The 13,421-nt window shown below is 43.8% G+C and overlaps 1 long non-coding RNA gene across 1 annotated transcript in view; it reads right to left on the bottom strand.

Moving 5' to 3' along the window:
- Positions 1-680: 680 nt before the first annotated feature.
- Positions 681-13,421, bottom strand: part of LOC120889873 (uncharacterized) — a 116,761-nt gene continuing 104,020 nt past the window's right edge. The window contains exons 2-3 of the long non-coding RNA XR_013437265.1: positions 11,103-11,146; positions 681-1,008 (exon numbers count right to left, since the gene is read on the bottom strand). This is a non-coding gene — a long non-coding RNA (uncharacterized LOC120889873). The remainder of the gene's footprint in view (positions 1,009-11,102; positions 11,147-13,421) is intronic.

The following is a 13,421-nucleotide window of genomic DNA, read 5'->3' as shown; positions in this document are numbered from 1 at the left end:
GGGAAAGGGAAGTGTTGGGGTCTGAATTAGAACAAATTATATTCCATCCTTGTATAAATTGGTCAAAATGAATCTTATTGTCATTTATAACTAAAAAGAAGCAATAAAGAAAAAATAATCAATCAATCAATCAATAAAAATAAAGTCTATAAGCACCTACGGAGTGTCAATACCATGGCCGTGAAGACATGAGATTGTTTTGTGAGGTCACTGAAGCATTCCTGGAATCTGGCACAGAGCAGACGTTGACTGAATGCTTGCCAGTACAAAGCCAACGCCCAGGTCTGCCAGAGATGTTGGCCTGGGTCATCACTATGTGTGTACTACATACAGCTGTACATCTCAGCTTCGAAGGAAGAAACCTCCTCTACAGAATTAGGAAATGCCAGGATATTTCACATCTAAGTCAAATCAATGAACACCTCCTATGAAAACGCTCGGAGCCAGGCTAAATCAGCTGTCAATGTATGTACAAAACCACGACCTTCCCCAGTCCACACTGCTGATTTTGTAAGGTCAATGGGAAGTGCTCTTCCTTGAACCCTGTGCTCCACAGCACCTCCATAGCTCCCACACTGGACCTCAGGGCTTCAAAAGAAAGAAAGTGCAAGAGACCACAGGATACCCTCCTCCTGGCTTGGGGTCTTATGTGTCTCCCCAGAATCTGCATTTCTCCAAGATCTTGTGGTATCATTTATTATGAGGAATAGAGACACAGCATTTTAAAACCAAAGCCTCCATTGTTTCATATTTTATGGTGTTTTACAGGCAGCTGAATTTGGCACCCAGACATAAGCTTTCACATTTGCTTCTTCCCTCCCTCCCCCAACACACTCACACTGTGATGGGGAAACAGATATTTTCCTTTCAGCATTTTACACAATATGATTCCAAATGCTTTCCTTCAGTTCCTCAAATGAGTCACTTGCCATGGTTTTTCTAACCACAGGGCCCTTGCACTTCCTCCTTTTCTCTAGAAGATGCACCTCTCTTTTTCACCAGCTAGTTCTGTAACCAAAGGGGAGAGCACTATTAATACATGAATCATAGACATTGTAAGAAATAACTGAGATAATACACATTAGCACATAATACAAAACATGGCACATTATAAGGACTCAGTGCTACCGCTGCCACCATCACCACCACCATCATCCTCATCACCACTACTTTATCTCCAAATTATCCTCCAGATCTCTAATCAAATGTTCCTGGCTCCAGAAAGTTTTTATGTTTCCCAAATTGGATTGGGCTTCCCTGTTGTACTGATTCCTATGACATGGACCTTTTCTTCATAGCATTAATTAGATTCCTTAACTAGGTACTACTCAAAACACACACACACACACACACACACACACACACACACACACACAACCCACAGGATAACGATTATGACTCCAAGGGGAAAAAAACTTGAGAATTTGTGTAACAAGTACATTTGTTATGGGCCATCAATTTTCTAGAAAAATACCCTGCACTTAGTGCACAAAAACATGTTGAATTCAAGGATAAACAATTAACCTCTCTTTATTCTGATTGTGTTTTAATCATCAGCTCTTTCCATCCGTTTCCCTCCTGTTCATTATTTCAAGAGTTCTGAAGTTTGAGGAGACAGATGCATCAAAAAGCCACATGAATAGAAGAGAATAGAACAGGACAGAAGAACAGAGACAACCCACACAAAAACATATATTGAGAAAAAGACAGCTTTTTTAACAAATGGTTCTGGGAAAACCGGATCTCCATATATAGAAGAATGAAACTGGATCCTTATCTTTCATCCCACGTAAAAAGACAACTCAAAGTGTATCAAAGACCTAGAATTAGACCAGGAGCTTTGCAAGTGCTAGAAGAAAACACAAGGCCAACCCTCCAATACATTGGTGCAGGTGCCACCTCCTATACTCAAGAAATAAAACCAAGAGTCAATAAGTGGATGATATCAACTTTAAAAACCTTCTGTATAACAAAGAAAACAACAAAAATCATGAAGAGAGAGCCTACAGAATGGGAGAAAATGATTTGCCAGCTACTTCTGCAGGAGATTAATATTCAGAGTATAAAGAACTTACTCAAAAACTTAACACAAAATAACCCCAGAACACTATCAATAAATGGGCAAGAGAACTAAATAGTCATTTCTCAAAAGAAGACATATAAATGGACAACAAAAATGTGGAAAATGTTCAATTGCCACTACAATCAGGGAAATGCAAATCAAAACAACATTGAAATATCATCTCACTTCAGTTTGAATGGCAATCATCAAGAATAGAAAGGATAATAAATGCTGGCAAGCACCTGAGGGAAAGATGCACTCTTACCTCGTTGTGGGACTGCAAATTAACAACCTGGGAAAGCAGTGTGGAGATTTCTCAGAAGCCTGGGAATGGGACCACCCTATGACCCAGCTGTCCGACTCCTCAGTATTGTCCCAAAGAACTGAAATCACCCTACTTTACCAGCACATCAGTACTTATAACAGCGAAGTTCACAATGGTCAAGTTGTAGAACCAGCTCTGGCAGCCGTCAACAGATGAACTGATGAAGAAAGGGGGTCCAACTACACAACGAAGTCTGACTCCACCAGGAAGAAGAGTGAAACCATGGTGTCTGCTGTAAACGTTGGGAAGTGGAGACCATCATAAGCGAAATAAGCCACACTCAGCAAGTCAAGGGTCAAATGTTTTGCGTCCTATAGAGAAGCTGCAGCAAAACGAGGAGGAAAAGGTGGGGGTTCTTCTCTGAGAACAGAGGGGAGATGGGTGAAGTAGAGGAAGAGGATGGGGAGGGGGAAAAGGGAGTGACTGTAGAATGAAAATGTCAAAATCATTTTATAAACATATATGATTATGCCATGGTGATTTTCACCTTGATGTTTGTCTATAAAGTGTCAATCAAGAAAAAAATAACACAAGGAAGAGAGAAGAAGGAGAGCAAAGGGGACATGGGGAGGGAGGGGGAGTCACACAGGAAGCTCTGGGGACTGAAATGGAGCAGATCATCTTCCATGCAGGTATGATTATGTCAAAACAAACCTTGGTGTTATGTAGAACCTTAATGTAATATTAAAACATTTTTAAAAATTTTTAAAAAGAAGTCATAACTAGAGGTCCCAGTTTCCAGAGTCCCAAGTGGAGCATAACTCAAATAGGCCTATTTCAAATCACAAAGTGTCTCAGGCATAGACAGAAAATGGCAGAAGATATGTTATGGACTGAACATTGGTGTCCCCCCAAAATGCATGTGTGGAATTCCTAACCCCAACGTGACGTTATTTGCAGGTAATGGTGCCTGAAGTTCTGCGGGTGAGGTTTTCTTGATGGGATTAGTGTCCTAACAAGAAACACTTGAGAGCTTCCCTGCCCCCTGTCTCTCCAGCAAGAAGGTAGCTTTCTTCAAGCCAGAAAGGAGTCCTCACCAGAACCCACCCATGCTGACCTTGGACTGTGAGAGATGAATGTCCGCTGTTGAAGCCACCTGGTCTACGGTGTTTGTTATAGCAGCCCTAGCAGGCTGATACACCTCCTCTTGCAGACAGGAGTGAGGGGTTGACCTCTGCTGCACACCACAGGCCTTCAGCCCTTGCTGTACAGCTTGCTAAATAATTGCACTGGTCAGTTGTGAAAGCAGAGCTGTGAGAGAGTGTGCAAAGAAAATGCTTTATGTCTGACACACTGTTTCCTCTCCCTGGACTCACGGAGGACTATTTCCCAGCCTCCCTGGTACTTGGATCGGGGTCCTGTCTGAGTTCTGGCCATCATAGTTCAAGCAGCAGTGATGTAAGCCACCTCATGCCTGACCTGCAGGGTGGTCCGGCACAGCAGTCCACGTTGTCCCCCACTGCTGAGGTTTGGATGTTGAATGTCCCCAGAAGGCCCATGCGCTAGAGATTTAGTCTGCAGAGTGGCATGGCCGGGACTATTAGGAGGAGGGGTCTGATGGAGGTCCCTAGGTCAACAGGGCTGTGCCCTCTGAAAAGATTGGGGACCCCCTCCCCTTCCTCTCCTCTTCCTCATGGTCACGAGGTGAGTAGTGGGCTCTGCCATGTGCCATCTGACACCCTCACCTCAAAGAAAGGGGTCGTCCTGAGCATGAACTGGAGCTCCTTAAATCAAGAGTGAAAACAAATCTTTTCTCTTGATGATCTTCTCAGGCATCTTGTTATAGCAATGGGAAGCTGACTAATGCCCCACCCTACAGCCACCTTGGAGGCCATGAGAGCTACCTGTCACCCACTGTACCCCATTCAGGTGACAAATAACTTATTTTATTTTATTAAGGCCCTAGTATTTAAAGGTTAACTTATGACTGCAGCTTATCCTACTGCCATACGGACTGATGCAAAGAAGCAGAGTGGAATCCTGGGAAAAGAAAGGAAAAGGCCAAGAGTTTGAGCCCTGGCTCTGTCATCAGCTTATAAAGAGAGGTTAAAAAGTTGCCTCCTCTCTAGTCCTGGATTTTCTCATCTGTTATTCACACGTGAATAGATCACTGTGAATGCTCTCTAACATACTCCATACCCACTGGGAAGCTGGACTCGACGTTTCAGTATATGCCTCCTTCCCACAACTCTAAAAGCAATTTTATGAATGAATCACATTGTTTTCACTGAAGACTTGTTGGGAGAAAACAAGCTAGATATCATCTAGAGTGACCATAGGTGTCATATTTTGACTGGTTCCCATTCGTCACTGCAGTGTGATTCAGGGTGATTCTTAAAGGACCCCCTTTTGTCTCTTAGGCATTGAACAATAAAAGATAGGGCTAAGTCACTTACATGACCCTCAGCATACCGTAACTGTCACCAGACAGCTCTCTGCCTATACTATAGCTTCCCCTCCACCTTGAGGCTGCACCCTCCCCATGCATCTTCCCTGGAGTCCTTTACAGGACCAGCAACCTGGCCAGCGAGGTAGCTGAGAAGTTGCTCATAGAAATACCCAACTCGCAAGTCCCCATCACATGCCATGGCCTCAGACTCACTATGTGGCCCTGTCCTCATGATAAGGGAGACAGATGACTGTAGACTTCCTGGCACTCGGTGCGCTCAGGAACAAAGCCAAATTGGTGCGTTCGTGTGAGGAATATTCTAACCAAATGCCTTTTCCTTCTCTAGGACAAAGTGACTATGGGTCAAGCATTGCCTGAAAGTTATGGATTGAACTCTGGGGTGTTTAAACACTGAGCCACATCCCCAGTAACTTCTACTTCTTATTTTGAGACAGGGTCTATGATAAGTTTCTGAGGGCCTGTCTAAATTGTTGAGGCTGGCTTTGAACTTACGATCCTCCTGCCTCAGCCTCCTGAGCCTCTGGGATTACAGGTGGGCGCCACTGTGCCCAGCCTAGAATGGCATTGTTGGTGGCAAAAACAGTGTTATCTGACTGATACACTGTGAATGAACTATGAACACTTGGTGGGACAGAACAAACTTGGGCTTCCTGCAGTGCAGGACCCAGAAGCCGTGACAACACAATATTGGTTATTATGAGCTTAAGGCTTTTAAGCAAAGGTGGATCCTCTACATAGCTCCACTGTCTCATTACAATGCAACACCTGTGCTTTGGGAGGAGGGAAGACTGCCCCTGGGACCTCCACGAAATTCGCTTGACACTGGCCTGTTGGCGGCTGAGTTTCCTCTGCCTTATTCTTCTGAGTGAAGTGAACCGCTGTGTGACTCCTTGATGTCGGGAAGCAGCATCAGCCTGGCCCGTTGCATTTGTGAGAAATGCCACTTCCCCTCCCAGACCTTCTGCCTTGGAATCTGAGTTTTATCAAGCCCTCCAGGCTATTCCCAGGCATGGGTAAGTTTGAGAGGCAGTGGTGTAGATGGATCAGGGCCAGAACCTGTGGTCACATGAAACAGGCACAGTAGTGAACATGAGCCAATTTCTGATAGTCTTGTGAAGCTCTTACCCCTCTCCAGGTAGGATCAATACTTGTGTAGGTATTTTCCTTTTATGATTTCTAGTGTATTTTTACATGCGGATGGGATTTGTTGTTATATATTCACACATGCACACAATATAACAATAGAAATTGGCCAATGTCGCTCCCAGAACTTTCCCCCTCCCTCCCACCCTCCCACCCCTTCCCTTTCCTCTATTGATCTCCTTTTAATTTTTAGGAGACTCACCCCCACCTTTACCTTCCTTTTTTCTCTTAGTCGCAGCATTACTGATGTTCTCCAGATGAATCTGGAAACAGAGAAATTAGGTCCTTCTTGCTAAACCTATTTTTAATTGATTCGCTCTCAGTCCCAATGCACCATGGACCACAGGTTCCCCAGGGTTTTGAATTAATTCACATTTAGGCTTTATTTTCTTCCTCCAAATGTGCTTACCAAGCTCTACTACATTAAAGCAAAGCAAAGAGGGAGGAAAGGCAAACGTGTGGCCCCACAGATGGCAGTTCCCGTGGTCCTGTGAGGCTCAGGAGGCCCTGGGCTTCCAATGGACAGACATGCACCGGAACCCAAGGCACAACTTTGGAGGAGGCGCTGGCGGTCACGGCCACCTTTCCCAGCCATGCCCAGGGGCAGCTCTCTGAGGAAAGCAGAACCCACTTGTATAGTTTGGCCAAAGTGGCAGAAGGAGCCCCTTGGAATGATGGCTTACTCTCTCTCAGTCCCCACGGAGGGTTTTCAGACCACACTAACATCTCCTGCCTGAAGGGCAGAGGGGCTACCCCCAAATCAACTATACAGAGAAAGAAGTGAAGGATTCCCAAAGTTGGCTCAACCACTCACTCCATGAGCTGGTTTCAGAAGGAGAGATTTCGTTTTATTTATTTTTTGTTGTGTATTCTATATTCCCTGGAAAGAGGTAGTGAAAGGTAGTTCATGGTACTCAAACAAGGAAATACTAGATTTTTCCTATGACACATAGGAAACTACATCTATTTAAAAAGAAAAATACGGCCCAACGTAGATTCAGAACGATCCCAAGACATGATTCACAGCCTTTCCTATGGGTAGGGATTAGGGATTGGTGGACCTTTTGTGTATGGAGGAACACAGTCATTGTTAACAACCTGGGACTAACAAAATAATACCACACAGGAAGAAAAGGAGATCGATATATTTGATAGAATTGGAGCTGGGAGTCAGCAGGAGGGACAGAAGACCCAGGAAGGGAACAAGGTCAAATGAGAAAATGAGGAGGGTAGAACCTGGAAGCCTAGGAGGGAGAAAGGAATGGGGAAAGGGCGTCTTCAGAGCTGTGACCAGGGAGGAAGACGAGGGAGACGTGTCCTCTGGATATGTAGCCCTGTGGCTTCTTGGGTATTTGGTCTCTAACACTTCACATCCACAAAAGCAGAGTTCAGATCCTTTCAACAAATGTAAACCAAATGTCCTGTGTGGACCAGAAGGTGTCCTAATACACAACATTCATCTGTTACCCATCCAAAAGGGGAAAGTGATTGTCCCCATATTTACCAATGAAAACTACTGAGAGTCCAGGTGACTAGGTAGACCCCCAAAGTGTGCAAACCCCTATCCTCCTGCAGACACTCATCAAATGCCTGTTGTGGAATAGAAGGAGATGGGTGGGAATTGAGCTGGGAATCTGTATTTCCCAGATACTTCTCTGAACTCTCCTCCAAATAGCTACTCTCTTCTAAGGCTGCATTGAGGAAAAATCTCCTCCACTCCAAGTTTTTCCTTTTCCAACACCCCGTGGTCCCCACATAGGCTATCCCATCTCTCAGCCCACTGCCCACGAGCATCAAGCATATGGACATTTTTGCTCTGCCCGTCTATCTCCATCCCTCCTTTTCTTTATCTACTTGGATGTTTTTGTGCTGCTAAAAGTTTGTGGTTCAGTAGGCAAAGTTGGGCCAGGACTTTTTGTTCTTCCCAGTAAAAATAATTACTATGAAAAGTGAACTGGTGTCTTCTGTTGGGGTTTCAACTTCTCTTACCCATCACAACTGAAAATGTGTGTCATTTCACAGTTAATGTACCTGAATAGTGTACTCAGTGTCCCAGACATTCAGGGTTAAATCGATTTTTACTTCATATGAAGACTGCTGGACTTTAGCTTCCTAGAAATTAAAAAAAAAATCAGCCCACTTTAAAGAGAAAAAGGTCATTTCCTGATTTTGTTAGCATCAGGAAACAATGCTTTAGGGTATCTTCTAGTGCGGGCCTCCACCTAAGTCTAGAACAACCAGAAGATTAAGGCCTGATCCTACATGTAAAGAGTTCAATTGAATGCCCGGCACAGGAGTGCATGCCTGTAATCCCAGCGGCCAGGGAGGCTGAGACAGGAGGATCTCCTGTTTAAAGCTAGCCTCAGCAATAGCAAGATGTTAAGAAATTCAGTGAGACCCTGTCTCTAAATAAAATACCAAAAGGGGGGGGGCTGGAGATATGGCTCAGTGGTCAAGTGCCCCTGAGTTCAATTCCTGGTACCCCTCTTCCCTGAAAAAGTCTCAGATTCAGAAGTTCTGAAATGTACTCAGATCTTTCTCCTCCATCCCTCTCTCATTCTCTTTTCTCAAAATAACACTTGCTCAACCACACTTTTTGCACACCAATTATGCACTAGGGACCATTCCCAGGAAATGTCAATTCCCTTAGACATCTATGTGCCATGGTTTCTGTCTGTTCTACTTTGAAGACATGTATATGTGTGTGTATATGTAGAAGCAAAGACTGGAATGGGAGAAAGAGGAATTTGGACATTTGTCATGACCAGTGCGGCCAAACTAGCAGGATCCAGTGATGAGTGATGGGAGATTGGAAGAAATAAGACTCACATATGCAGATCTTGAAGACAAAACAGCTGGGATCCAGTGGAGCGCTGCTCTCTGATGGAGAAGCCAGTCTAAAGAATTATACCAGTAATCTTTATATATATATATATATATATATATATATATATATATATATACATATATATATATATGTATGTCTCATTAATCAGATTAGATACTATGCAAGCATTATTCTTTGTATCCATGCAAGTTACAGAGTTAGCAACAGTATGCAGCTATTTCCTCAGTTACATTCTACAGTTGCAATGTGCGATGTTAGGTGCATTGTGTAGCTCTCAAGAAAAGTCCATTGTTTAAAATTACTAATTTGCGTGCAGGTTCAGGAGAGGTGGAACTGGTGAAACATTGTGGTTGTGTTGGCAAGAGAATTCCTTCATTTCCTTCATTCCCAAGAGCTGAAAGCCTGAGAGCAAGGTCGAAGCTGATAAGACTCCAACAACAGAATCTCCCCATGGAGATCATTGCCAAAGCAACTGGGCATCTTATTCCTTTGCACAGAAACTTTCCCAGTCACCAAGCATGCCACAGCCATGAAGTCATCAGGGACCCCAGTTTCAGACACTGGTCTCCCAATCACTGTCACCGCTCACCACAGAGGCTAAATGGCACTTCTGGGATGATTGTCAATTAAGTGAAACAATGAATTTCATGTGCTTGGCATAGACATGAGTTCACAAAATAGTTGAAACCATACAAGCATGCTAGGAAACCCACAGAGAAGAGAAGGACCCATTTCTTCCTGGAAGCTGGAGAGGGGAGGGCAAAGAAGAGAGGATATTTGAAAAGCAACTTGTAAAAAATATGAGTTGAACTTCTTCGAAAGCCAGTGATGTAAGAAAGGGCGTTGGATGCTGCCTCAGGATGTGGCACAGACGGAAGTGGATCCAGGGAGGGATCAGCAGGCACGTGAGCAGAAGAAAGCCATGTTCCTGAAGTGGAGACCACCAGAGACTGAAGAAGAGCTCAGAGGGAGGCCAGAGAAACTTCTGCAGGCAAGAGGAGAAGCTGAAAAATTTTGAACTAAAAGGGAGTAAATGACCAACTAAGAGTTCATGGTGGATTCTAACTAGCTGAACTAGTACAGAGGTCAAGGAGTGGCCTTCAAAGAGCCCCCTAGAGAATGACCATCAGTCTGAGCTACCCCACTGCATACACACAACCCTGAAGCATCTGTAGCAAAGCAATCACTTTACATGATGATAAGTTAACTGCCTGTCTTTCCATAAGCTTCATGAGAGCAAGGACGTTGTCTTGGTCAATGTTATCTCAGCAGTGCCCAGCACACAGTAAGCTCTCAGATGTTCAGTGGGTGATACCTTTCCCTGTAACCATTGTTTATCAGTGTGCAAGGACCTTTCCTCAGCTTTGGGGGGAGGGAAATCCAACAATAACAAAACAATGCATTTCCATGTCTCTTCTTGGAAGGACAACAGAGTTCTTAAGGACCATATCAGTATTTGAGTTTTCTAGTTCTTCATCTGTTCTGGAAGTCCCTGGAGGACAGGGGAGAAATGGTACTTTTTTTTGTTTAATCTCCCCCTTCTGTCATTAGTTCTGCATCATTGAAAATAGAAAATCTGCACTCTTTAAATGTTCCAACATTCTTATTTGTTAAAATTGGATTTTAACCTAATTCATTGTCATGACATTTCATAAAGTATAATCATCTAGCATTTTTAAATATATTAGATGTTTCAATATAGTATTCAAATATGTATTATATATTTCAAAACAACAAGGTATTCATTTTTTCCTTTAAACTCACCTGCTTTTTATGATGAGAGTATTATGCAATCCCATGCATTTCCTTTTTTGCTCTGGTTACTAGGAAGCTCAGGCGTTACATGTTTTGCTTGAACCCTAAAACTATCACCAACCAGGATTTCTTAATACATTCATTTTACTCTCTGCATTTTTATCTGGGCTTCTTTATTTTGTGCTAATGGTTTTCATTCTAATACCTGTACATTTATTTTAAATTTTCTCAAAACCTTTATAAAGTGTTATGTATAAATTATAAACACATGCACACATATACTAAAATATATATATCTCTCTGTCTCACCTCCTTTTAAACTCCTATGTCCTTTCCAGCAGTCTATTTTTATCACACATCAACTAGTACATATAATTATACTACAATTTTATATATACACACACACACGCACACACACACATATATGTATGTATATATATATTTTTTTTTTCTTACACTAAAGCACAATCTAGCCATGTAGGCACTGGTGAAGATTCTATAGAGCAGACTTAAGAAACACATTTCTGTGATTTTCCCCAAATCCCTTTGGTTATCTTACCTTGAGTTTCTTCAGTACTCTGCAAATCAGGGATCTTCAAACTTCTGTAAAGAAGTTAAATAGTAAATATTTTAGACTTCATAGACCCGTTGCAACAACTCATCTCTGCCACTGTAGTGAAATACAGAACAAATGTTCATTACTGTGCTTCAATAAAACTTTATTTACAAAAATTGGTGACTCCCAGAATTTAGCCCACAAGCCATAGGTACTGCCCCTGCTCCAAAGTCTCCCCCTCTTACTGCACCCCATCCTTGCTGAGACCTCTTAGGAAAGTGCTTCTGAGGCTCAACTCCAATGTCCATTCTCCTTGAGTCACCCTCTGCAGGGCTGAGAGCTCTCCCACCTCAAAAGGCATTTTCGGTACAGGTTTTGTTGCTTAAACACACCCTGGTAAGTAGGACCTTATCTCACATGCACCAAGAGTTTTGTTTAAATATTTCTTTCGACCACATATGGTGATTGCCACAAGGGAACTGTTGGTGCATAAAATCATCCTCTTCTCATTCCAGATGCATCTTCATCTGCATAAGCAACAGCATTTTTACAACCCACAGCCATACTTGAGGTAAGAAAGCTGGTTCAGTAGAGGAATGGAAAAGGTGGTCTTCATACCAACATTGCCCAGCCACACAACCCTGGAAAGTGGCTGTACTGTGTCTTGGCTTCCTCATTTACACAACAGTGGGGTGGTCTACCTGCCCAAAGGCCAGAATCTAGACAAGAAGATTTCTGGGAATAACTTTCTGAAATTTAGATAGGCTATTTCCCTAAATCAGCATTTTTCATATGGTTTCAAATTCTGATTCAGTAATTCTAGTAGGTCTTGAAGTTCCCTCAAGTTCCCAGGTGCTGCTCCTGCTGCTGCTTCTGCCGGTCTAGGGACCTCACTTTGGGAATCACTGGTCTACATGATGGACATCTCACAGTCCATTGTAAGGGGAAGCAACAAAAGAGGAGCCAGAGCTGGTTTTTCTGCAGTTTCTCAAAATGGGGTGCCCTCTTGAGGGATCCGTCCTCTGAGTGTCAGGCACTGGCACCATAGCTCAGCAACAGATGGAGGTGGGTGGTCATTCTCACAAGGGCATCATGCTGGAATTTATAGGCTGGAGGGCAGCCAGGTAAGGTGTCTGGGAAAGGACAGGGAAGAGGAGGCCCACTGAGAAGTGAGAGATAAAAATGCCATCACACAATTAATTCCTTTGTATCCACCCTTCTAGAACTTTCCCCTTCTGTAAACACTAACTCAACATAAGCATTGACTGAAGGTTGGCCATTCATAGGTCTAGCACCACATCATGCAGAGTAGGATTCAGGGAATGGAAGAGGTAGATGGTTCCGACTGTTCTCGGGGACCCTCAGCCTGGAAGGAAGGCAAAACTCGTGTGTTCACAAAACTGACAGTCCTGTGTTGAGACAGGTACATAATGAGACCCTGAGGTGATGTGGCAGGGAGATAGTGGGTTCCAGAGGGTGTACCTGTGGGCTGGGCAGGTCCTCCTGGAAGAGGTGAAGCAGGCTCTCAAGAGTCTGGAAGGATCAAAGCACCGAAAAGTGAGCAAAGCATGCAAGGAAGTCGAGATGGGCCCGGGATATTAGCAGAGTGGCCTGGGAAGGAGCAGGGGGCACTCTCAACCTGTCTCTCTCTGTTCCCTTGTGAGCTCCCTCAAGTTACTCCCATTTTTGTGTCTCAGTTTTCTCATTTGAGAGCTGCAGTATTTAGGTTAAGTCCCAAATTTTCAAATTCCGTTCATCTTGGAGAGACTCCAGGCCAGAAGAGGGTGAATGAGCAGACTGGGCTCAGCCTCCTCCCCATCGTGTCTCCTACAGCCAGCAGTTCTGCTTTCTTACATTTTTACCCTCCCTGCATGGTTTTGCTTCCAGAAAGGGTTGGACAATCACTCAACAAGAAACTCCGTCAATGCTCCTTTCATTTGCACACCAGATGGATTGAGCAGAAGAGGGAAAAGAGCCAGTGAGCAATGGGGATGGACTGCCAGGTTAGCGGGGCCGGTTTCTAGAACAGAAAGGAGTTTAGAATAGTGGGGACAGGGAATAGGGAGCCATAGAAGGTTTGTGAAGGGAGGAGTGCCACAGCAGGAACAAAATCAGGCCCAGAAACCACCAGAGACTGATCTGAAAATCTCAACTGTTCAGAAGGTTTTGAGTAAAAACAATGTGTGATTTTCCCCCTTGTCAGCCTTCCCCCGAGGACACGGTACTGTATGCAAAATGGGTAACTGTAAGACGAACATATTTTTCCACTGCCCTTCTCAGCCCCACGGGTCTTCAGGAAGACCTGAACTTCAAGCAAAGCCT

Source organism: Ictidomys tridecemlineatus, chromosome 4 (genome assembly GCF_052094955.1).
Source record: "Ictidomys tridecemlineatus isolate mIctTri1 chromosome 4, mIctTri1.hap1, whole genome shotgun sequence".
NCBI classification, from domain to species: Eukaryota; Metazoa; Chordata; class Mammalia; order Rodentia; family Sciuridae; genus Ictidomys; species Ictidomys tridecemlineatus.
The sequence above is the reverse complement of the archived record's forward strand: the minus strand, read 5'-3'. Positions and strand labels throughout refer to the sequence as shown.